Here is a 25710-nt window from a genome sequence, read left to right on the forward strand (position 1 = left end):
TTTTGAAACAATCGCATTATATTACACTTTGAAAGTCAGTGTCAAGTTTCTTTATTTGAAGAGTATATATTTCACAAATAAAAAAAACCAAACTCCAGTCAGCCCTAGACGGAGTAGATCAATGGTGCAATAAATGGGGGTTTACCCTTTCACGTGAAAAACCTGTTGGGAGTTCTATTCAAACGCAGGGGAAAGATGCTATTACACCCCATGTCTCCATAAAATGCAAACCAATCAAATTCGAAAACTCTACTTGATCAACACCTCACTTGGCGCAAACATATAGAATGTGTGGAAAACAGATGTCAAAAGACCTGAACGTATTACGGGCAATTTCAGACACAGCTTGGGGCACATCGAGGGACACTCAGCTGGAATTCTACAAATCACTTATCAGACCAAACATAGACTTTGAGGCCTTTCACTCAGCATCAAATACTGTCTTGAGCCGCCTCTACCGAATACAATACACAATCGCAGCAACAGGCGCTTCACAAGAAGCACTACAAGAAGAAACGGGAAACCCCCCATTGAAACTAAGAAGAGAGCAGGTAATATTATCGTTTTGGGACGAAATGAAACACTTTGGTTACAAAAATATGGCAAGACCAAAACACTCGAGTTGAAGCCCTAGCTCGGAAAATCCCTCACAAAAGCCATCTGGGATATTAGTACGTGAACTCATCCGAAGTCCCAATTGTGATGACATTCAGCCACCAGAAAGTCACTACGAAGGGTTCCACCCTTCCTGGACTTGGATACACACTGATTTTTCATCACAGGGTCTTACCCGGACTTCTGCACAAAGACAACAGAAAACAACAGCCAGTAACATCGTTTAATGAAAGTTAAATGTAAAGTAGAGAGACCCTTTTTGGATAGACCTTCCAGACTTGCCTCAGTCGTTGAGTCTACAGAGGTACCTGCCGAAGTACCTGCAGAAGTAGCTGTCTCAGTTGCGGAAGTAGTTGTCTCAGTCACTGAAGTTGGTGGCGCACAAAACACTGTCTCCGTCTTTTTAGGAATCTTCCTTTCGATAATGCCTGAAGCCTTGGACTTTAGATCGTCGCTGGTGCGTTTGTAGATGCGGACAGCAGTACTCCGGTGCCCTTAAAATTATTTGTTATAGTTAATTACAACAAAGTATACAACCGTATGTTCTAAACATCTCTAAAGCATTAAGCCACTTTAAAAAATATGGCTACATCAAAATACATTTTTATAGCAAAAATTAACCATTTCTATACGCTTGTTAAGGGCGTTTCATTTTATTCACAGATAATATTCGAAACAGTGATAATCATAAAATATTGGTAAAGGACTGTCCTATACATTGAATTAAACTTACCAGTTTGTTTGCAAACCTGCTGCTCGCTTACTTCCCCTTCATACAGTCTGGTTGTAGCTGTCGCTCGCAGTGAGTGATTAGTTTTGTTCCCAGAAACACCTGCAGTTTGGCACAGACGCTTGACTGTAGCTTGCAAAGTGTTATGACCAACTGGTGTTTCCATATACCACTTCCCCTCCTTCAACTTCTTTAGTGGCGTGTAATAAAAGGCATTACACCTGGAATCTGTAGGAGGGCTGAAATCATATTTTCAATAAGTATTACTTGTCATATTTGGAAACAATTTTTGCAGGATAGAATATAACATTTTGAATTCAGTTTGAAACACTAAGCTTTTGTGGTTAATTACTCAAATTTCCCGTGCTTAGCCTCATGTAGCATCGTCCTGGATTGTGGATGTTTTCGTAAGCCCGCACTTCTTTTCTCTCCAACTTGCGATCTCTAATACCCCCTGCATTAGTCTTGGAAACATCCTCTCTATACTTAAGATACCGTCTACCATTGTTGTCCACAAAAGGTCCGGTAATCTGGGGGTTCTGATGCAAGCGCAGAGCTTGGTGTTCCTTGCCACCGCGTAGTGCAAAGTAGAGTCCTACGTTTATAATAAGAAATACGAATTTAAATTCACAATGTTATGCTTGCAGAAGCTGTTGTCAAAATGAATGCCTACTAACATTACACATGACAATGTTAAAAAAAGACCAGAAGATTGACAATTTAAGATTGTGAAAGGATAGCATCAGTATTATAAAACGGATTACAGTTAGACTTATAATATGTGCATTTGACATAATCACCATAGGAGTAGGAAAACTGATTCTTACCTGTCAGATAAACTATGGTGTCCATGAGTTGTTGTGAATTACTCTCTCCGAGACATCCCTTTTCCCAGAGACAGTTTTCTTCCTCCCTTGATATTGCATCTGTATGCTTTTACATCTGCTCCTAGACCTGCACTACTTCCTTCACGCATTACTGCTTTCAGATATTTTCGAGCATCAGCAAAGGCATAATCTTGCAAAAAATTCAACTTACTTCCTCCAAGTTTCAAAGATGAAGCTAACGCAGTATGAAGACCATACATGGTGACCGAGGGATACATACTACCATCTGCCTTCCTAGCTTCAAACAAGAAGTATTTCAATGCCATATTCATATCATTTGCATCCATATTTTCGAAGTCATCTTTTAATGCACCAAGCGGTATTATGAAATTTTCTGCAATGGAACGCTGACGCCTTTCCTCTTGCCACCTTCGAAATACGCCAACGGCCCAGTCGTTCTTGTATTTGGTCTTTTGGGGATCACATACGTTCAGTTTCTTCTGAAGTTCTTCTTCAGACAATGGAGATGCAAAACGAAAGTGAAAATCATCTGCGTCGTCACTGACATCCTTAGTTTCCACAAACTTACTTTGAGTTAGAAATAGGTCTCTGCCTTCCTCCTCGCTCGACATCTCGAACTCAACTGAGAAATACAACCACGTGTTCTTACCGCATGTATCGCACGTGCACGGTTCGGGTTCTTTCTAAACGCTTATCTTGGCAATAGCGAGGTAGTAAATCCCCTTTATAGTGCCCTAAATGGGAGACAATTAACTTTGCAGTAATTCTAAACGTTTAACGGTTTCTAAGCCGGATAAAACATTCCTCCTCGGTTTTGGTAGAAAATGTTAAACCTCGGGAGGAGGGAAATTTCCTGACTCCCGAGGTTTAACATTCTCTACCAAAACCTCTGAGTCGTGTTTTCTCCATTACTTAGAAGTCACTAAAAGGGAAAACCCGACCCTACTACGATCAGTAGCTATCACTAAAATTCAAACCCCAAGCACATTCGGTTCGCCTGCCTGTTGAACAATCTGTATTCGCTGCTGAGAAACTCAAACTCCAGGCCTAACACAGTCAATAATATTCAATACGACTATACAAAACTTTCGGACCAAGGGCAACATGTGGGGCTGTGTTGGGCCCCCTCTCACGTAGATATTCTTGGAAATGAAAAAGCAGACACACTGGCGAAGCTAGCTCTAGACAAAGCGGAGATACAGCCTATTCCCTTTAGTAAACTAGAGATTAAAAGCAAAATCGAAGCCTCTATAGCCCAAAGATGGCAAGCTCAGTGGGACGCAAGTAAGATCGGCAGAGGGTTATACAAAATTCAACCCAAGATCCAACAAAAGCCAAACTCATACTCAAATGAAAGGAAGTTGAAACTGCCATCTCGTCCCTCACGTCACAAAAGCGCTCTGACGAGGTTTGCTCATCTTGGCATCAGGCTGAATCCATTGCTCACGTGTTACTGGAATGTCAAGACCACGCCCCAGCCCGGGCTCGCTTAAAACCAGAATTGCAGTAAGATTCGCTATCTGCCATAGATCTCCTAAAGCCAAGAGATGCAATAGCGAAGGCCAAACTAACTCTATTTCTGAGAGATGGACAGCTACTCAAACGCATATGAACAGAGCAGCCAAAGATAAAAATTATATCAATATACGAAACTAGAAATCATATCAATACAAAAACAGAAATTCTGTGAATACCAAACTCACACTAGATATGTGTACCCTACTCACACACATGAGTCTCAAAGAGGAACAGGTCAGCCGAAATTGCTTAAGCAGAAGGCGACGTCTTAAACACTTAATGCAACAACAACATCCTCATTCAATCGTGCTTGACAACGGCATAAGGATCTATACCGAAACGTCGTCTTTACAGTATTAAAGAAGCTGTTATCTATACACAGTGTCTGCTTTGTCATCCATCAACTTCTAAGTAATGCCTATCAAACAATTCATAAGGGGGTGTTATTTATAGAATGTATCTGTGACGGACAACTTTAACTTCGACACATGCATCTGTACATTTTGGTAACCTTTGTAAGCATTGCGGCAACCTAGTTAACATTGTATCCCTCCCCTTTTATCTACTGAACGTTGCCTCCAACATTAACATGTTCAAAGGAACCCATGTTTTTCCGTTATTTGTATAAAACACCAGTTCACGTGCGCCAGTGAAAAGATGTAACGTTTCCGGTTATCTAATTTGCATGCTTATGTCACTGGGGTATGAGATACACGTCTTTAAGTCATAGGCTTATGTCTTCGATAAATGCTGTAACTAAATGACAAATACTATTTAATATCCCAATGTGGGTGTGAATCATTTAAACCTTGATAAGGACTAACCTCACAGGAAGGGTTGTCCTCTAAAGAGCACAGACGCTAAACACTGTTTGGCTATACTTACTTTACTTGAATACCCGTAATAAACCTGACCTAATTTTCTTCTGAATGTATTGTTTATTAATATTCATATGAATGTCATTCTTTCAGTAGCACTGTCAATGAGGTTTGACCCCCACAATCACTAAATATTTATACCATTGGCTGTCATTATTTAGATTGTCAAACAGTACGACCTGCGCTGTTCAATATGTGAATCTGCCATGAGAAAACATTTAAAATTGCTACTGAAGACACACTTCTTCTTTCAGAACGCTGCTACCCGGAAACGCCTTCGTCCCTGAATTACCGCACTCAGCCAGAGACAGGGTTGTGGAAGTTCTGCCTGCAGACGGTGGTTGGAACTGGTTTTACAGAAGCTCCTATCACAGAGATCAGAGGGAATCCTATTGGTGACTGCGCCAGCACGTGTACCTCATTGCCCGGATGTATGACCTTTGCCATCAATCAGTCTGGCCGATGTTTTACAACCAGATGGTGCCCCGGTTACTTTGATATTAATTACTCTGTGTATCAAATGAACAACGTGACTGAGCGATGTTATCCAGCGGAATATCTACCCGCTTCACCCGTCCTCGATAGGGAAAATACCCGTCCTCGGTAGTGGATATACACAGTATACACGCATGCTTTATAACAAGGACTAATATCAATACTTCTTGTTCTTAATTAAAATTCAACATGTTTTTTCCACAATAGAAATTCATTGAACTAAATACTTTATTGTTATTCTTCACACGACATACTTGTATTTGTGTTACCTTGATCAATAAAATGTCATCAAGATATTCAGTACTAACACTTACACACAGAGATAATCAGCAGGAAACAAAGTTTACATTTACTTAAAAATATTCGTGCATTTGATATACTTGTGAACAGAGCGAAACAACTGTTCATTTTCGTTGTAGCTGAGATGGGAGATCCCATTTAACAATAATGACATATCAGAGACTAAATTTAGCTAAATTATTACAGATTTCAGTTATGCTATTTGATGATTTTTCTTGCAGTTTGATAAATTGACATTCTATTAAGTAACTATAAACGTTTTTACGTGAAGAACAACATAGACACTTAAGATTGCCTTTTAAACCAATTATAAATAATCACAATTTAACTGCATGCGATGCTTAGTTTTTGTAAGCCGTGTAGTGTACTTCCTAAAAACACAGGAACAGGGAAGAGCAGATTTAGGATGTTATTTTAGTTACGGAATCGACCGAGCTCAGATACTGGAGATTTCAGTTATGCTATTAAACATGATTTGTGTTGCAGTTTTATGCGATGGACATTCTATATAGTAATGATAAACGTTTTCATACGGAGAACTACAGAGACAGTTAAGACTATTTTTCTATTTGACCAACTGTATATATATAGGTAATAATTTACGTGACTGCATCAGTAGTTTAATGCTGTAAGCAATATATTGTACTTATATAAATCACAAGGAAATAAGAATGACCACTATTTTGTTATTTATGGTTGGTTGGCTGGTTGGTTTGTTGTTTAACGCCGACCTCAGCAATAATCCAGTTATATGGCGTCGGTTTTGGTTTTAAAAGAGCATAGGTACTGGAGTCTCTCATTGATAGGGATACATGACTCCATAAATTGACAGTGAACGGAAAAAAGATGACTAAATAATTGTGTTATTCTCAATGGTATTGATATATCTGGTGCATTTCTAAAGCAGGACATACTTACCCTTTTCATGAACACCTTTCCATTCATATAGTTTTCCCAGCTATTTTGCCCTTTACGTCCAATGGAATCTGATTCGGCGGATAATTAACACTGGTTATTCTTGCATTGACGTTTTATACGATATTGCATCAACCGTATTTGGTAAAAGTTCACACAAGTTGGAATCGGGGAAAATATTCATTAACCTGGGAACTATATACGAGCTACCTCTAACTGTTTTCCAGTCTTTCCTTTAATTTTTCTAATGAGCAACCATTCAAGGTGAAGACTTGTGAAAATGGAATATACTACAGTATAAGGTTTTAAGTGTCTTATTTAACATATACTTTAAATTGGCATCGAATTGATATTTTTTTTGCATCAGATTTATAATATGAATCGACCATTTACCATCCGTTTAGCACTTACAGTTCGTATTTGTATAGAATCACATATGAATCTCAAATTTGAATAAGCTTGTTTGAGAGTAAACAATATTGCTTCTGTTCAGTCTCGATTGTATGAAAAAAGTCAAGTTTTAGCCCTCGTTTATGTAATCAAAGTATTCAGTTACCAAACTGCGACAGGAGTACATGTCTTCCAATTTAATTAGAACAAGACACGATTTATCATCAAAATGCCTATCGTGTCATTTCTTTACTTGCAACAAGACTATAATTATTTCAAGAGGGGAGCAATATCCAAGGCCTTAATAAAGATTTAAAAAAAGTTTCATAATTATGTAAAGGGTTTTGTCGCTAATCATGATTACAGAGGAAAGGTCAGCTACGCCTTAGCTGTATAGCAAAGAAAGCTGTAGAGATTATTTGGCAAAATAGATATAAAATACTCCAAACCAAATACATCCTGGCGGGTGGACAACCCACCCGCTTTAACCACGCCCGACCGGGGTCTCCTGTAACTAAGAGTGAGTGAGTGAAATGTTCTTCACACATATTAGTCTGTAACTATGACACATTGGCATGTTAATAACTTGCGTGCTATTATGTTTTCTACAAAATATTTTGAAAACAAATGCAGCTGTTCTTTGCCAACGAAGATTCGGGTAGATAGGTCTTCATCAACCCATGCTTTCCATAAAAGGCGACTATGCTTGTCGTCAGAAGCGACAAACGGGATCAGGTGGTCAGGCTCGCTGACTTGGTTGATGCATGTCATCGATCCCAATTGCGTGGATTGATGCTCATGATATCAATTACTGGATTGTCTGGTCCAGACTCAATTATTTACAGACCGCCGTCATATAGCTGGAATAATGCTGAGTGCGGCGTTAAACAACAAACCAACCAAACCAAGATTATGAAATGAGAAACGTCACTGATCGATGTTGACCCAGTATTTCTCAGTGCGACAACACTCCTAAGGTAACATACACTTATACGTTCTACAGCCCGTGAAACCTTTCTTGTCTTACAATCAATGTTTGTTTCCACAAGAGAACCTACACTTTCCTACACAATCAGACATGTTATATTTGTATTGCATTGATCAATAAGCCCTATCAACAACACATCGATCTTAAGTTACCACGGTTCATCGCCAATTGGTTTATTTCTTGTGAACATGTACACAAATCTACCCAGTTTGCCTTTAGGCCCAATGGAGTCTGTTTCGACGAATGGTCGATGTCGTTGGTTCTCTGGCGTCGACGTTTTCTATTCAAGTAAAGTCGTCTTCCCCATGTAAGCCACCAAGTCGTTGGGGAATTCATCGTCTTTGATTGTGCTTGCCAAAAAGGCGACTATGCTTGTCGTAGGAGGCGACTAATGGCATCGAGTGGCGAGGCTCGCAGACTTGGTTGGTACATGTCATCATATCCCAATTACGTGGATCATTGCTCATGATGTCAACCACTGGTTTCCATGGTCCAGACTCTATTAATTACAGGCCACTGTCATATTAGCTGGATCCTAACAAAATCAATAAACAATTATACTAAACGCATTATATTGAATTACACGGGATTAGGTTTACAGTCATACAAGCAATACAATGGGTCGAAATATACTCTTCAAAAAAAGAAAGAAACGCAAAGCCAGATTTGTGTGAAGTAGGAAAATACATTTATACGAGGAACTGTACGAGGTATAGAGCCAAAATATTGTGGAGAGAACACTTGGTGATTATAGTCATCTCAGCTATCGGTACATAAAAGTCCACGGTAAAGGACAGCTACCATCAATAACGCGTATGTCCCCCGTTGGAATCGATAGAGGCCTGACATCTCCTGCCCATGGAAGAGACGATTATGCGAATCACATCCTGGGTAATGGTAGCCCACTTGGCCTGCAACGCAAAAGCCAACTGCTGCAACGTCTGGGGTTGTGGTGGACGTCGGCGTAGCCGTCTATCCAATTATCCTACAGGTGCTCTATCGGGTTCAAATCCGGGGATCTGGAGGGCCAGGGGAGAACTTAAACCTTGTTGTTGTGGAGACAGGCTCTTATGATCCGTGCTGTATGCGATCGAGCGTTATCCTGCTGGAATACACCATTGCCGTTGGCTGCAATTGGGAGGACGTGTGGTAGGAGACTTTCGTGGATGTATCGTTGAGCGGTAAGATTGCCCTCCATATGGACCAAACCTGTTCTGCCATGATGAGAAATATCCCACATCATAACACTAACCCAACCAAACCTGTCCACTTCCTGTACGCAGTTTCCGGTGTAACGTTCTCCCCGACGTCTGTTGACCCGTGCTCTTCCATCCCCTCGACAGTGGAGAAATCTTGATTCGTTGCTGAATTAGACATCGCAGTTGAGACCATACCCTGTGTTGACGACACAACGCAGTTGTTGTTGACGATGTTGTTGACTCAATATGACGAATATGTCGAACAGGACGTCTTGCTCTTAGATTTGTTGCTTTTAAACGGTTTCGTACGTTCTGGTCGGAGATTCTGCGCAGTCCGGGTATTTGGGATTCGTGGTGACATAGTCGGATGTAGCGATCTTGGGCGGGGATGGTTACTCTTGGTCGTCCCGACCTTGGCCGATCACGTGTTGACACATGCTGTTGAAACCGATCCCATAGCCTTGTGATGGTGTCGGGCGCTACATTGAAAACCTTGGCTACAGCTGATCGTGATTCCCCTGTCTGCAAGCGGCCTATGACATTGTTTCTTTGCACTTCTGTTAATCCTGGCATGTTGTTGAGCTGTCACTGTTCGATTGAAGCATATGCTAGGCAATCAAAAACCCTGCACTTTAATACCATTCATAGTGCTGCTGCACTTTACTGTTTCAGTCAGGCAGGGCATCATTCATAGTGTCGTTAATTTAAATACTAATCTTCAAGCTGTTGCTATCCTACGCACATTGCACACTGCATTCATTTTGTGCTCTTTGTATATCCCACCTTTACCTGCTCTTTGACAATCGGATCTTCAGAATCTATATGATCAACTCCCTAAGACCTTCATCATCATAGGCGATTTAAATGGGCAGAACCCTCTATGGGGAAGTGCGAGTACAAACAATAAGGGGAACGTTACTGAAGATTTTATTTGATTCAAGTGTCTTTAATGACGATGCAAGCACCTATTTTCATTCTGCCACTGGAATTTATTCTGCCCTTGACCTGTTCCTCACAGATTCAGATGTTTACAACGAATTTGAATAGTCTGTACATGTCGACCTTCGTGGAAGTGATCACTTCCTTAATGTCCCAAAAGCTGTACAATTGTATGATGACCCATCTTCATCACGGTGGAATTGTACTGGGGCCGATTGGTCCTTGTATGAACTACTTTGTGCTGAAAAAATAAACCTTGATAATCTCAGAAATGTACCCGATCCCATCCAGTTGTTTTCAGCTCAGCTAAATGAAATTGCTGACCATACAATTCCTATATCCTCTGCAAATCCTCATATTCGTAAACCATGGTTTGATACTGAATGCAAACAAGCAAGAAAGTGTTGGAAGAAAGCGGGAAAATATTTCTGCCGACATCCTACAGTTCACAATTTGAACAACGTTAAATTTACTAGTGTCAAGGCATGAAGTGCTTATAAGCAAAAAAAATCGGCAATCACGTAGGATTGTCTCCAAAATTAATTCACGCACACCAACGTCCAAGGTGTGGAACATGGTTACTATAATGAAAGGCAAATGTTCAAATCTCCTGTAAACCATCTTAAGATGGTGACACATTAATAACTGAAAAATCTGACTTTGGTGATACAAATTGTTTATCATCAAATTATGTCAAAGATGATAAAATGTTGCTTCTGAATACGATTATGAGATAAACATACTGTGTTTTCAATGTAGAGCTAGGTTACCTGTAGATTTAACCCCGCTAAATTGAATTTGGAACCGAACGCGCAGCGTGAGGTTTCAAATGTTAAATTTAGCGATCTGAATTACGGAATCACCGAACAAAATATGGTGCTGTATATACTCAAGCAGTTTGTTTACCCCGTAATTCTTCACTCGAACATATGACAGGCATCGAAAGCATATAAGCACGGCAACTTGGTAAGCTAACATGAGGTGGGCATCCCTAAAGAAAACAAAGCAAGTAACCATTATGACCTCATATCGCTCATTGTGACGCAAAAGATATGACGTCATAGTCGTATATAGAAAAACCCCAAAATTTCAAGCTCTCTGTTGTCTCCAAAACGTAAATACATTCCCTTTGTTGATTTCTGTCGTGTTTTTCTGCACGAAATGTATTGCCACACATCCTTTGAATATTGTAGTAACCACATTTGTGCATTTTGTAACCTGTAATTGTAGATATAGTTATTTAGATATGCCTACCGACAATGACTGAAAATAGTACCATTCCATGAATATTAGCTTCTGTGGTGATGCGGCCGTCAAACCAGCTGTTTCAATCAGAGGGGGTTTATTGTCATTTAATAGCCTCTGATTGACCAATCAGAATCGAGTAAATTTCAAATTCATGGTAGAATGAAGTATCATCATTGCATGAGCTACATACTGCCCTTGAGGATGGTCAGGTATTGGCGTATTTGCCTTACTCATGTATGAGACACGTTAAGATATATTTAACCACTTATAGGCTTCGGAGAATGCTCCTCCTTCGTGGCATAATGCCATCGTAGTCCCTATACCAAAACGTGGCCGGGATCCCTGAAATTACTGCACTATATATTTAACCAGTTGTTTTTGCAAAACCATGAAACGAATGGTAACAATAGATTATTTTGGTATCTGGAAATCTTATTACAAATATCTAATGTGGTTTCCGGAAACATAGAAGTACTATTGACCATTTGGTACGATTAGAATCCTTTGTTAAAAAGGCTATAGTAAATAAACAACACTTAATATCTATTTTCTTTGATCTTGATAAAGCATACGATACAGCCTTGAAGCATGGCATTTTGAAGAATTTACATTATTTTGGCCTGAGGGGTCGTTTACCTCATTTTATATCACAAATTTTGACAGACAGGTGATTTCAAGTCCGACTGGGTTCAACCCTGTCTGCTCATTTTAATCAGGATCAGGGTGTCCAACAAGGCAGTATTTTGTCTTGCACATTGTTTAGCATTTAGATAAAAAGTCTTTCAAATGTTTGAAGTGATACAATGGATGGATCACTCTTCGTGCATAGTGTTAATATTTCTTGTTGTGATAGAAATATACATACAATAGAGAGGCAGTTACAAATCTGTCTCAATAAAATTCACATATTGTTTCTTGACAACGGCTTTAAATTCTCTAAATAAAACGCGAATTGTAAACACTTCTGCGAAAACTGCATAAAGACTCTGAACTATTTTTGAATGGCACCTCTATCAAAGTTGTAAAGGAGGCCAAGTTCATGGACTTACTTTTGATACCCATTTAACATTCTTAAGCCACATTAAATACCTTAAAGCTACATGTAAATGTCTGAAGGCTCTCGATTTGGTGAAAGTTGTATCTTATTAAAAGTGGGGAGGGGATCAGACAACCCTCTTATACTTATACACATCACTGATCCGTTCAAAACCTGATTACAGTTCTGTCGTCTATGGTGGAACATAGATATTAATAACTACAACATAGAAACCAGATATTTTTCATCATCAAGGCCGGAGGCTTTGCCTTGGAGCCTTTCGAACTTCTCCTATTCATAGGCTGTATGTGGAGGCCAATGAGCCATCCCTTAAACACAATTATCCTCACAATACATCACCAAATTATATTCTAATCAGTAAAATCCAGAGTTTAATATTATTGCTTATCTCTCTTCTCCCTCTCCACTCGATGACCCTGTGTTACTATTTATTCCAACATGTATATTTACAATGAGAAATCATCTTTTGTTCAACCGCATGGAATCAGAATAAAATCTGCTATTTCAGCTGCTAAAATTAACCTTCATGATCTAGCTCCCCTCCAACTTTTGTCATCCAACTTTTGTCATCACCTCCTTGGTAAATGGTAAGGCCAAATGTAGACCTGTAGACTAAACTTAAAGGAATAAGACACAAACCCACTTATGTATAAACAAGAATACAATCAATTACTAAAAGCCTATGACACACATTAATCGATATTTACAGATGTATCCAACGATGGTGGCGCAGTTGCTAGGGCCACAGCCATTGATCCAGAACAGTTACCAGATAACAGTCCACATTCACAGCAGAGTTTTAACAGCTCTAAACTATATCATCAATAACCATTCCAAACATAAACAATTCGTATTTTTCTCAGATTCCTTTTCGTGCCTTCGGGCTATTAAAATATAAATGTAAACAGCTTTTACTAAAATGTTGTTGAATTATTTTATGATCTTGCTACTGGCCAACATGACAACGTCTTTTGTTGGTTACCCTGCCATGTTGGAATCATTGGTAACTAAATTGCCGATGCTGCTGGGACACCCAAGTAGATATCTATATGTTATGTGAAATTTAACCAACTATCGGTTACACCTACTTGGGTCAGTCAGTCCAGATTTCAAGAGGTCATTATTCGACGATGCCACATCGGATGTACAAATGAATATTTATTGAAGGATGAAGATCCTCCGTTTTGTATCCCTTGTGATGAAAGAATCATGGTCAAGAATATTCTGCTTGACTGTGTTGATTTTTCCATCACAAGGGAAAACTATTTCAAGGTTTCATCCATAAAGGATGAGGTCTCATTTAATCATAGTTGTTTTAAAAGAAATTTAATTAATTGATCAATTTTGATGTACACAACTATTTTTTATGGTAGTGTCTAATTATTTACTGATATTGTTTGTTGCTGTGCCCTCAAAGGGGCTTGAAAAAGCGGAAAACTCTTGTCCCCATGAGAGGGTAGTTTTTAAACATAGAATATTTGTGTATTTTAATTCATGGCTAAAACTGACTACAATCGCCAAAAGCTGAAGTGATGGGGGACCGTGCAGGTAGCAGAATCATCGCAAGTCCTTCGATGACAGGATTTTAAGGACTTAGTATCTTCTACGTAGGACATACTATCTCCTACGTAGGACTTAGTATCTTCTACGTAGGACTTAGTATCTCCTATGTAGGCGATAGTAAGACCTACGTAGGATATACTTATACAAAAAAAAATTACCGTTGCCCTAATACGCTTCCGTAGGTGCGCGACGTCAGGCAATAAGTATATTGCGTGAATGGCAACCCTGCTGCTGATATGGCAGGATATGCTTACCCTTTTCGCGATTTTCTGTGGTACAGTCATATAATTTTCACAGCTATTTTGCCCTTTACACCAAATGGAATCTGTTTTGGCGGTTAATCAAGACTGATTTTCTTCCTTTGAAGCTTTATATTCACTTTCGTCTAAATTGGATAGCTCATATTTATCCGTCCATTTCTAACTTTGCCTCGACATCTCTTACAGGAGGTAGTCACGAAGTACATTTCAATCGAAAAACAAACAGTAGTGAGTGAGTTAGTTGGGTTTCATGCCGATTTGTACAGTATTCCAGTTATATCACTGCGTGTCAACTTGATGTGGGAGGAAAGTCCGAAGTAATGCATGTTTTAGACAGAAAACAATCAAGACACATCTCACGTCACTATATGGACAGAAGCCTGACAAGCCAGATGGAGCCATGAACACATACCTCGCATCAAAACAGGGACAGTAGCCCTATCAGACAATGAACCATGAACACGCGTCTCGAATCACTAAAAAGACAGTATCCATGTAAGAAAGATGGAGCCATGAACACGCATCAAAGTTCACAGTGTTCAGAACCCTTATCAGATAATTTGAGTCATCAACTCACATTTCACATCACAAAATGTTCAGTGGCCATAGAAGATAACGGGAGGCATGAACACACAACTCACATCACAAAACGGACTGTAGTCGTTCAGGAAAGAAGGGTCGTTAGTTGAGACTCATCAGCAAGAGGGGTTACATAATATGGAAATTTCCCTTCAAGATAGAGGGGGCCACAGATAGAGACATTTTCCCTTTTTGTTGGCATGGGAAGAACTTGTTCGCCACGATTATGTTTCTAGGTTTGTCAGCACTATACCCGTGCTCGTGGGTTTCACTGAAGTGGTAAACGTCTGAAACCTGCATCACTTCGGGCTTTCCTCCCACATTAAGCTGACAAGCCGTGATATAACTGGAATACTGTTAAAAGCGGCGTTAAACCAAACTCACTCACTCACTCCATTGTCTAGCGCCAATTAACTGCTGGCTTGTTAAGTTTCCACCTTTTATCTTATTACTTTTGTTGTTCTTACACACACGCACTCACGCACGCACGCACGCACGCACGCACGCACGCACGCACGCATACACATATATATATTTATATACTCCCACGCAAAAGAAACGTAAGTGGTTTTAAGCAAATAGATAACAAACACGGAACCATTAATTGATACGAGTTTTAGCATGTAGTGAAGCCTGATAGTGTTATCAACATGTTTGGTTGCATTTTGGAAGCCCCGAGTAAAAACGCAACATAAAAAATGCATCGCCAAAACGCACCATTTCAGTGAATATGTGGGCATCATGCAGCCGTTTCTCACGGTAACTGCACGAACTGTCACGAACTGTAGTGGGTATAAAACTGTGGCCGATTCTTGGACCTATCACTCCTTGGTCAACAATGCCACGCCTAACTCAAATTCAGAGAAACCAGGCTGTCGGACGTGTTGGAAGCTGGACAGTCTGTCTAAGATGTTGCCCGTCATTTCAACGTTAACATAACCACAATTTTTCGTCTCTTGCATCGATACAATGCTACACAGACCACAGATGACCTTCCTCGGAGCGGTCGTCCTAGGGTCACCACACCTCGACAAGATCGGCACATTACCCGTCAACACCAGCCACATCCGTTCCTAACTGCAAGTGAATGTGCTCGACAGACCATAGGAACACATAATCAACACATTAGCCGGGACACTGTGATCCGACGTCTCCGTTCCAACAACCTCAGATGTCGCCGACCAGCACGTCGTCCTGTTCTCCAACCACGACATCGACAAGCACGACTTCACTGGGCACAGGGTCATCACAATTGGCGTCATCGTGAAGGGAGGCGTGTCATCTTCTCTGATGAAAGTCGCTTTTGTGTCCCCCATGCAGACGGAAGAGTCAGAATTTGGCGGCGTCGAGGTGATCGTTTCGCTGACAGAAACGTTGTGGAAAGGGATCCATGGGGTGGACCTAGCGTCATTATGGGCTGGGATTGGATTTAATGCGAGACTTGGACCCATGTGCTTTCTGAATGTTGGTCAAGGTCGGGGACCAAGTGATCAGACCCCACGTTGTTCCATTTTTTGCACAACATCAACAACACATTTTCCAGCAGGACAACGCTCGTCCCCATGTTGCCAGAGCTACCATGGCCTTTCTGCAACAACACAACACCCGTGTTCTACCGTGGCCAGTCCTCAGCCCTCATCTGCCTTTTAATCCATTAAACTGTCTTCAGTCAAATTTTTGTCAATCTTGCCCTATTAGTATTTCTTGTCTTTACTGTTGAAAATAAATAACATGTATACTGCATATTCGACTTGCGTTTCTTTTGCGTGATAAAGGAGTAAACGTATACTCCGAAACGTTGTGTTCCTCATAATAAAGAAAGAAGTTGACATCCATAAATTATCTTCCTTTCATATAAATTTAGAATAGATACAATAACATATTTGGTCAGGGTGTCGTTTTTTAGGTCTGGCACGCCCAGGTCTTATTGCAACCCCACCCGTTTGACGGTGCTTGTCCCAAAGAGATATTACACTTTTCGTTTTGCCAAACATTCGGGCAACTTGTGATACTGAGGACCCACACCCCGCACCAGCTCTGTCGAATCCACAGTTCGCCATTTTGTCTGTTCATTGAGCTGCTGTCTCCGAAGCACTTTTAAGCGTGTGCTTAACTCAATTGCATTTGTAACTGTGAGCATCCCCTTTCTGGGGCGTGCTGTTGATGCATTATGTGAAATTTTATTGTGATAAGATGTTGCGTTCAGATGCAACGCAACGGTTTTGTAAATGTACATCATAACGATAGCTACCTTCAAATCATTTCAAGTTATTATTTTTTGTCGGTAATGCATTCAACTTTTCTTGGACAATTTCATTAGTAATTAGGCTGGGTATGAAATGAGAAACGTCACTGATCGATGCTGACCCAGGATCTCTCAGTGCGACAGCACCGCCAAGGTAACATATACCTGTACTTTTTATCTATATCCCGTTTAAGTCTTCTTATCTCACAACCATTGTTTGTTTCCACAACAGAACCTACAGTTTCCTATACAATAATACATTTTGTATTTGTATTACATCGATTAATAAAATCAATCATCAACAATTGGACAGATCGCAACATCGTCAAAGCAAATATCGTATTCAAAACAGCAAAAGAGGCTCTTAAATAAGGTTCATTTGCTCTTTATTCTTGTCTGTCAATTGCAAAGGCTGCGAATTATTTCAAAGTGCAGCGGAGGCAGAACCTTTATATTTAGAGGCTCCATATATCGTCCTGGAGGATATGTCCTCCAAACATTACACGCTTAATCGCACAAGCCCGCCCCTCCGTTTGCACCCTTGCAAACAAGCTTCTGTTCACTTATTTTTGTTTAAAATGAATTGAACAAGGACAATATTTAAATATGTTAAATTATATCGTGGTAATACGAAATCAGGTTTCAGTTTTAAGATTTTCTTTTCGGGTATCTTTGTTCACTATATATTTTTGATAGTTTAGCTTTTCAGCGATTAAGTGCCATCGGGCCATGTACAATTACAATGAATCAATGCTTCGATCAATCATTACACCCTTGCTGCTGGTGGTGACTTAAAACAACATTCACTCACAGTTTGTAGAGAATCAAGAACAGCAAACATGACTACCCATGTGTCTCGAGAACACATTGTAAGTCAATGAGGTATGCATGGTACATGTATATGCTTCACTGGGATTCAGACCCTGTTCCCCACATCCCCATCTCTAAATGGTTGTGCACAGTCTATAAAGTTTGTACTGACTGTGGAATTGAGATTGTAACATAAATGTAGGTATGTTCCCTGATCTGATTGGTTAAAAAGTGTTGTCGAATGAGCATAACATCGCTGAATTTTTGGGGTCTCATCACCGTGTATGTATACATTAATTAATGGAACTATTTTTGAAATCATCAACATGGAGGAACAGATGGAAATTTACCCTGACTTCCACATCGGAGATTTCGATGAAATATTGAGTGAATGGGGCGACGAGACATTTTCTGAGATAATACAAGAATTTGAAGGTAAATGAAATTTACCTTTTTCCATTAATTACAAAATCATAATCATAAATAATGTAATTTTCTTGGGCTTGGCCAAAGGAATAAACAAAACAAAATCAATTTTTAACAGAGTAAAAAACATTTATTGCAACTCTATAATGACTTTCATACATCCACCTAATTTTGTTCTTATTATAACCCACAAAAAGCTGTTGAAGCTGAAAACCGTTCTGAGATGGCCCCCGAACTAGGAAATACAACCAGCCTTTCCGTAGAGCCCAAAGTTCAAGCGTCCAGTCACCGCTTCGCGTCCCTTGATACAAAAGCAGTACAGGACATCGTGGATAGGAACCTCTCCAAATCTACTGGGAGTTAAAATATTTCGACGTAAGCCATTGAAACATAAAAGAATACATAAACAAATAAAAAAAAATTCCTACGCAGATTCGATCAACATCAGCGAGAGTTACCTCCCTTACACCATTGCCATAATAGCAATGTAAAGCGTGACCAATGTGTCATCGCAAAAATTGGCAATAATATAACGAGATTGACCAAAATCTTAACATAAATTAAATATTTCGTTTTGTAAGATTTGAGATATGTTATACTAAATGGATATACGGAAATTTCATTTAAACACGACACCGTAATAATAACGAAATACTCCCACTTACCGTCACATTTGTACCCTGAACAAGGCAATCTTTTCACTTCCAGAATGGCTTGGTTTCCGAGGTTTTGAACCCACGTTCGAAGAGCTCTCTGCTTTTCAACTGAATGAGAGACTGAGGTTCTTTTATGCCGAAGTCAGAAATGCTGAGGGAGAACTTTACTCAAAATCGAGTTTTGTTGGGTTGCGTGCTGCCATACACAGGCACATCAGGGGGCCGCCATTTGAGCGCAGCATAAACATTATCCAAGACCGGGAATTTCACACTGCAAACTGCCGTCACTTTACTGTCAAACGCAGGTATTGAATCGCGAGATTTGCAGAATTACCGGCCACAAATCCGATGAATCGTTGAAGTCGTATTCCATTGACTCGTGCTCGTCTCAAAAACGACATTATTCGAAAAATTTTCAGAGACAGGAGCAGCTCGCTAACGAACGTAATTTGGTACCTGTCATAGATACAAATATCCTGCCACTGTCCACTGCTCCCGTGAGTAATTTCCAGGTTAATTCTTCTGCTAATTTCCACGGCCTCTCTCACATATGTTATTCCACTGTAACAGTAAACAACTTTTTCAATCCCAGCTAAGCTGCATGTCTGAAATTTCGCACGTTTGACGTCTCTTGTCACCACCTCAGTTTCAGGCGAGTTGACACTATCTTGTACAGGGGCCAAACAGTATGTACGTCTTTTCTAATTTTGATTATTTGTATTTCATAGTTACGCATAACTACAAATTACAAGTAAGATGAGGAACTGTGATAAAGAATTGAATTTGTGATATTTCCTGTTGTTTGTTTATTTTCTGAGAAATGAGCTTGAACATATGACCACCCCTTTCGTAAAATGGACCCTCATTATTGGATTACCTCGAAACCATTGATCGGTTTCGCGGCACCCCATATCATGCATCTTTTCGAAGGTGAGCACGAGGAGACGTATTACTAACGACAGTTTTGTTGTGTCATGCGCTCAGTAAATTAGTTCCTCCTAAATATCGATTTAATTAACGTTCATGTTACAATGTCGATAAATATTTCGTTTTGTAAGATTTGCGTGATGTTATGCTGAATGGATGTACGGAAATTTTTCATTTGAACACTCCGCCTTACGGCGTCGTGTTCAAATGAAATTTCCGTACATCCATTCAGCATAACATCACGCAAATCTTACAAAACGAAATATTTATCTCCTAAGTGAAAAACTTGTCTGGAGCACAATTCGCCATTTGGGTTGTTGCAGGTTATATTCTACGGTGTCCATAACAATAATATAGGAGTATTGGCACCAACTCGTAAACACAGAATTGATGACCAGACCTATGCGTGGTCCCAGTGGGCATGAGTAAGTGACATTTTGGTGCTCTAACTCCACGACGATATACCTGTTCATGAACATGTATCTCACATCACATGTACAGGTGGCGCCATGGGTACATATCTCACATCACATGGGCAGTAGGCCTTCAAGATGGATGGAGCCATAAACACACACCACAATCACATCGACTGTAGCCCTACAAGATAGAGCCATGAACTCACACCACCATCACATCGACTGTAGCCCTACAAGATAGACGGAGCCATGAACACACACACCCATCACATCGACTGTAGCCCTACATGATAGACGAAGCCAAGAACACACATCACCATCACATCGACTAGCCCTACATGATAGACGGAGCCATGAACACACACCACCATCACATCGACTGTAGCCCTACAGGACAGATGGAGCCATGAACACACACCACCATAGCTTCGACTGTAGCCCTACATGATAGACCAAGCCATGAACACACACCACCATCACATCGACTGTAGCCCAACATGATAGACGGAGCCATGAACACACACCACCATCACATCGACTGTAGCCCTACAAGAAAGAGCCATGAACACACATCACCATCACATCGACTGTAGCCCTACAAGATAGACGGAGCCATGAACACACATCACCATCACATCGACTTTAGCCCTACAAGATACACGGAGCCATGAACACACATCACCATCACATCGACTTTAGCCCTAAAAGATACACGGAGCCATGAACACACACCACCATCACATCGACTGTAGCCCTACAAGAAAGAGCCATGAACACACACCACCATCACATCGACTGTAGCCCTACAAGAAAGAGCCATGAACACACACCACCATCACATCGACTGTAGCCCTACATGATAAACTAAGCCATGAACACACATCACCATCACATCGACTGTAGCCCTACATGATAGACGGAGCCATGAACACACACCACAATCACATCGACTGTAGCCCTAAAAGATAGACGGAGCCATGAACACACACCACCATCACATCGACTGTAGCCCTACATGATAAACGAGGCCATGAACACACACCACCATCACATCGACTGTAGCCCTACAAGAAAGAGCCATGAACACACATCACCATCACATCAACTGTAGCCCTACAAGATAGACGGAGCCATGAACACACACCACAATCAAATCGACTGTAGCCCTACAAGATAGACGAAGCCATGAACACACACCACAATCACATCGACTGTAGCCCTACAAGATAGACGGAACCATGAACACACATCACAATCACATCGACTGTAGCCCTACAAGATAGACGGAGCCATGAACACACACCACCATCACATCGACTGTAGCCCTACAAGAAAGAGCCATGAACACACACCACCATCACATCGACTGTAGCCCTACATGATAAACTAGGCCATGAACACACACCACCATCCCATCGACTGTAGCCCTACATGATAGACGGAGCCATGAACACACACCACCATCACATCGACTGTAGCCCTACAAGATAGACGGAGCAATGAACACACACCACCATCACATCGACTATAGCCCTACAAGATAGACGGAGCAATGAACACACACCACCATCACATCGACTGTAGCCTTACAAGATAGAGCCATGAACACACATCACCATCACACCAACTGTAGCCCTACAAGAAAGAGCCATGAACACACATCACCATCACATCAACTGTAGCCCTACAAGATAGACGGAGCCATGAACACACACCACAATCAAATCGACTGTAGCCCTACAAGATAGACGGAGCAATGAACACACACCACCATCACATCGACTGTAGCCCTACAAGATAGAGCCATGAACACACACCACCATCACATCGACTGTAGCCCTACAAGATAGACGAAGCCATGAACACACACCACCATCACATCGACTGTAGCCCTACAAGATAGACCAAGCCATGAACACACACCACCATCACATCGACTGTAGCCCTACAAGATAGACGGAGCCATGAACACACATCACCATCACATCGACTGTAGCCCTACAAGGTAGACGGAGCCATGAACACACACCACCATCACATCGACTGTAGCCCTACATGATAGACGGAGCCATGAACACACATCACCATCACATCGACTGTAGCCCTACATGATAGACGGAGCCATAAACACACACCACCATCACATCGACTGTAGCCCTACATGATAGACGAAGCCATGAACACAAAATACCATCACATCGACTGTAGCCCTACAAGATAGAGCCATAAACACACATCACCATTCCATCGACTGTAGCCTTACATGATACATGGAGCAATGAACACACATCTCAGATCAACACCCCAGTGGCTAGATAGAGCCAGGAACTAATCACAACAGAGACAATGGAGACGCATCTGATATCACGCTGGACTGAAGCCCTGCATGATAGAGGGAGCCGCAAATCTAACATTACAGAGGGAGTATCTAATTTTTTAAGCAAAATGGACACACTGTCTGGCCTAATGTCACCCCCATCACGTCAATGTTGAAGGTCCAATCACATATCGGAGACCAACCACAATATATCCTTATAGAGTGGTCAATAGTCAATGTTGGGGTCGCCTTCGGACATTGATAAGACAACTCAGTATCACAAACAATAGCACAACGCCATTAACAGAAATATCGATGATTTGTGTTTTCTTGAAGACAAGGGAAGGACATTTTAATACCTTTCTGTTCAATCACACAACGCATAATACATGTACGTACGGTGTCTTCACACGAGACCACCTTCAAGACGTAATTGTTAACTGGCTATGGACTTGCTATCTTTATGTGTTTTTCTTATCCTGCTTGGTAAGTATGTTACCTTAAGTATCAAAGTATTGAATGTAATAAATACATTACTAATCCATTTTATGGCATTATTTGGTGTTCGACCATGTTTCATACGCCATACTGCTGCTACCTTTGGCTTTCCATTCACGGCTTTGTAGCTGCTTATGTTATATTTTCGCAAAAATGTTCGTACCAAACATGGCAAGTGCTGATGGTTAAGTCCCCACTTTTACATGTTTCAAACATGGCAAGTGCTGATGATTAAGAACTCACTTAGATATGTACCAAACATGGCAGCACGTATGGTTAAGTACTCACTTAGATACGTACTAAACATGGCAAGTGCTGATGGTTAAGTACAGTAAACTACGTTTATAACGAACACCCTTATAACGAACTTACCGATATAACGAACTTATTTTTTAGTCCCGGCCATATGTTATATATATGATGTATATATGCTTATAACGAACTACGGTTATTACGAACTAAAATTAGTGGTCCCTTTGAGTTCTTTATAACCACAGTTTACTATACTCACTTAGATATGTACCAAACATGGCAAGTGCTGATGGTTAAATCCCCACTTTTACATGTACCAAACATGGCAAGTGCTGATGGTTAAGTACTCACTTAGATATGTACCAAACATGGCAAGTACTGATGGTTAAGTACTCACTTAGATATGTACCAAACATGGCAAGTGCTGATGGTTAAGTACTCACTTAGATATGTACCAAACATGGCAAGTGCTGATGGTTAAGTACCCTCTTAAGTACCACTCAACATTCACACCAGTGCTATATAAAACATATTATATAGTGATCAAGTCAAGGTGCATTCAAAAAGAGTTTTTCCACCAACAAATCTGTCAGAGGATGGTATACTTTATTTGTGCTTCCCATATGCATCTGTTCATTTATAGAGGTATCACGGGTGGCCTGGCGGTCACGCTATGTCTCCATGTACACAGTTAAACCCTGAGCCAACATGCTATGTCTGTACCCACATGGCAGGTGCTGCTGGTTAAATCTCTCTTCTGTCCGTACCAACATCTCACGTGCAAAATATCTTGTCCCCTCTTTGATACGTACCTAGAATGACTAAGGTGGTGTTATGAGTTTACGATATTATTTGTCGTATTTAAGAAGGGCTACTAGAGTTATATAAATAGACAGTTTGTTCAAATTCACACATTGTAGAATGAATGATCATGTATCCTCAGTTACGGTATGTATATATGCTCTTTTTGATTGTGATATGTACGCGTCATGCTAATGTCAGTTAGGCTGAAGGGTCAGTTGCAACTAAGGATTTAGTAAAGATACCATGTTTTGAACTGCAGTCATCGTTGTTGTCATTATCAACAAGTAATTTAAGACGAGGTGTAACAGTGGTTATAGTTCACTCATCAGTGCTATATAAACCATGTTCTGTAATTCTCAATTCACAGAGCATGGGAGAGGAAGACTAATCCAGCCGTTAGAAGCAGGTATATTTTATTTGTGCCTTTCATGTGCATCTGTCATCGTTGTTGTCATTATTTACTAATAATTTAAGACGCGATGTAACATTTGGTGGCAGCGGTGGGATCTACGTTATATTGTGTGAATATATACCTTTTTTTTTAAAAAAAACGTTGGTTAATATATGAAGATGTACGCACATTCAAGATATATCAGATTGGTTCGACGCACAAATAAACATACTGGTTTGTTGTGTGAAACATCGACGCTAATGAAAGCATCATATGTGACGTCATAAACCACATGCATCATTTGTCCCGTGCAGGATTAGTGTGTAAAGTTTGGAAATCACGTGCAGCATATCGTGATAAGAATAAAGACACTGTGGTTACACTTGAGTGATTGTTAGTTTTGTCATTAAGTGGTACACATTGGAAACATCTCTTCTTTACGTACATACTTCTCTGTATGTTTCTATGGTTCGGTGAGTAAGGTTCTTTTGGCGGTGAGTATATTTTATGACAGGGCGATGGCAGAAGAAATGGAACCAATATATAGAAGAGAAGGGGAAAATTTGGAAGTGGAACGACCGATCATCATGGCAGAACCGTTTGATGGAACAGATTCATGGAACGATTGGATCTACGGATTTGAGGCATGTGGTGACATTAATGGATGGAATAAGGAAATTAAGGTATAGGTTTTGAGACTTAGACTTACATGGCAGTCATTGAGCGTTTTCAGTGATTTGGATACTTACAGAAATGAATGACTGGAATATTTTCAAACAGTGTTTGATGAAATGTTTATTTGTGCACTCTAGACCCGAAATGTTTCAAGCTGAATTCTTGATAAGGAAACAATTTGATGGAGAATCACTTCAGAAAATTGCAAATGCATTGAAACGTTTGCCTTGGAAAATCATATCCTAAGGTAGGAAGTCAAGTGAGGAATGAACTTACAATGGATAAGTTTTTTCGGGGCCTATACATTGGATGGAATTTAAGATTCGTCATTTCAAAACCTGAGCCATTTGATCATGCTTTTCAAATGACCTTAGAATGACGAGCAATCGAAAAAGATGTGGTTCCTAAAATCAGGGAAAACGTTGCTGCAGCCATAAACGGTGGGAATTCTGATATTGATGAGCTTACAAGTATGTTGAAACAAGTGATGAGAATGTGTACAGATAGAAGTGAAGATTATCAGGCAAGCCAGTGAAAAGAGCTCAAATCAAATAATGAATGTTGGAATTGTCACAAAGATGGACATAGGAAATGCGAGTGCCCAGAGAGGAAATTGCCATAATGCCTAAATGTGGGAGATATAGACATAAGCAATACATGTGCTTTGATGGACCAAATATGTCAAATGTAAACTAGATGGTGCTCAGGTAAAGGGTCATGTGTCAGCTGAAAGAATGAGTTAAAAGGGCCCGATAGTGTATGTGATTATTG

At 40.4% G+C, this 25710-nt stretch overlaps 1 pseudogene; it reads right to left on the bottom strand.

Moving 5' to 3' along the window:
• Positions 1-727: 727 nt before the first annotated feature.
• Positions 728-2804, bottom strand: LOC139453345 (zinc finger MYM-type protein 2-like; annotated as a pseudogene).
• Positions 2805-25710: the final 22906 nt, after the last annotated feature.

Source organism: Haliotis cracherodii, unplaced genomic scaffold (genome assembly GCF_022045235.1).
Source record: "Haliotis cracherodii isolate W230 unplaced genomic scaffold, xgHalCrac1.p SCAF_10, whole genome shotgun sequence".
Classification (NCBI taxonomy): Eukaryota; Metazoa; Mollusca; class Gastropoda; order Lepetellida; family Haliotidae; genus Haliotis; species Haliotis cracherodii.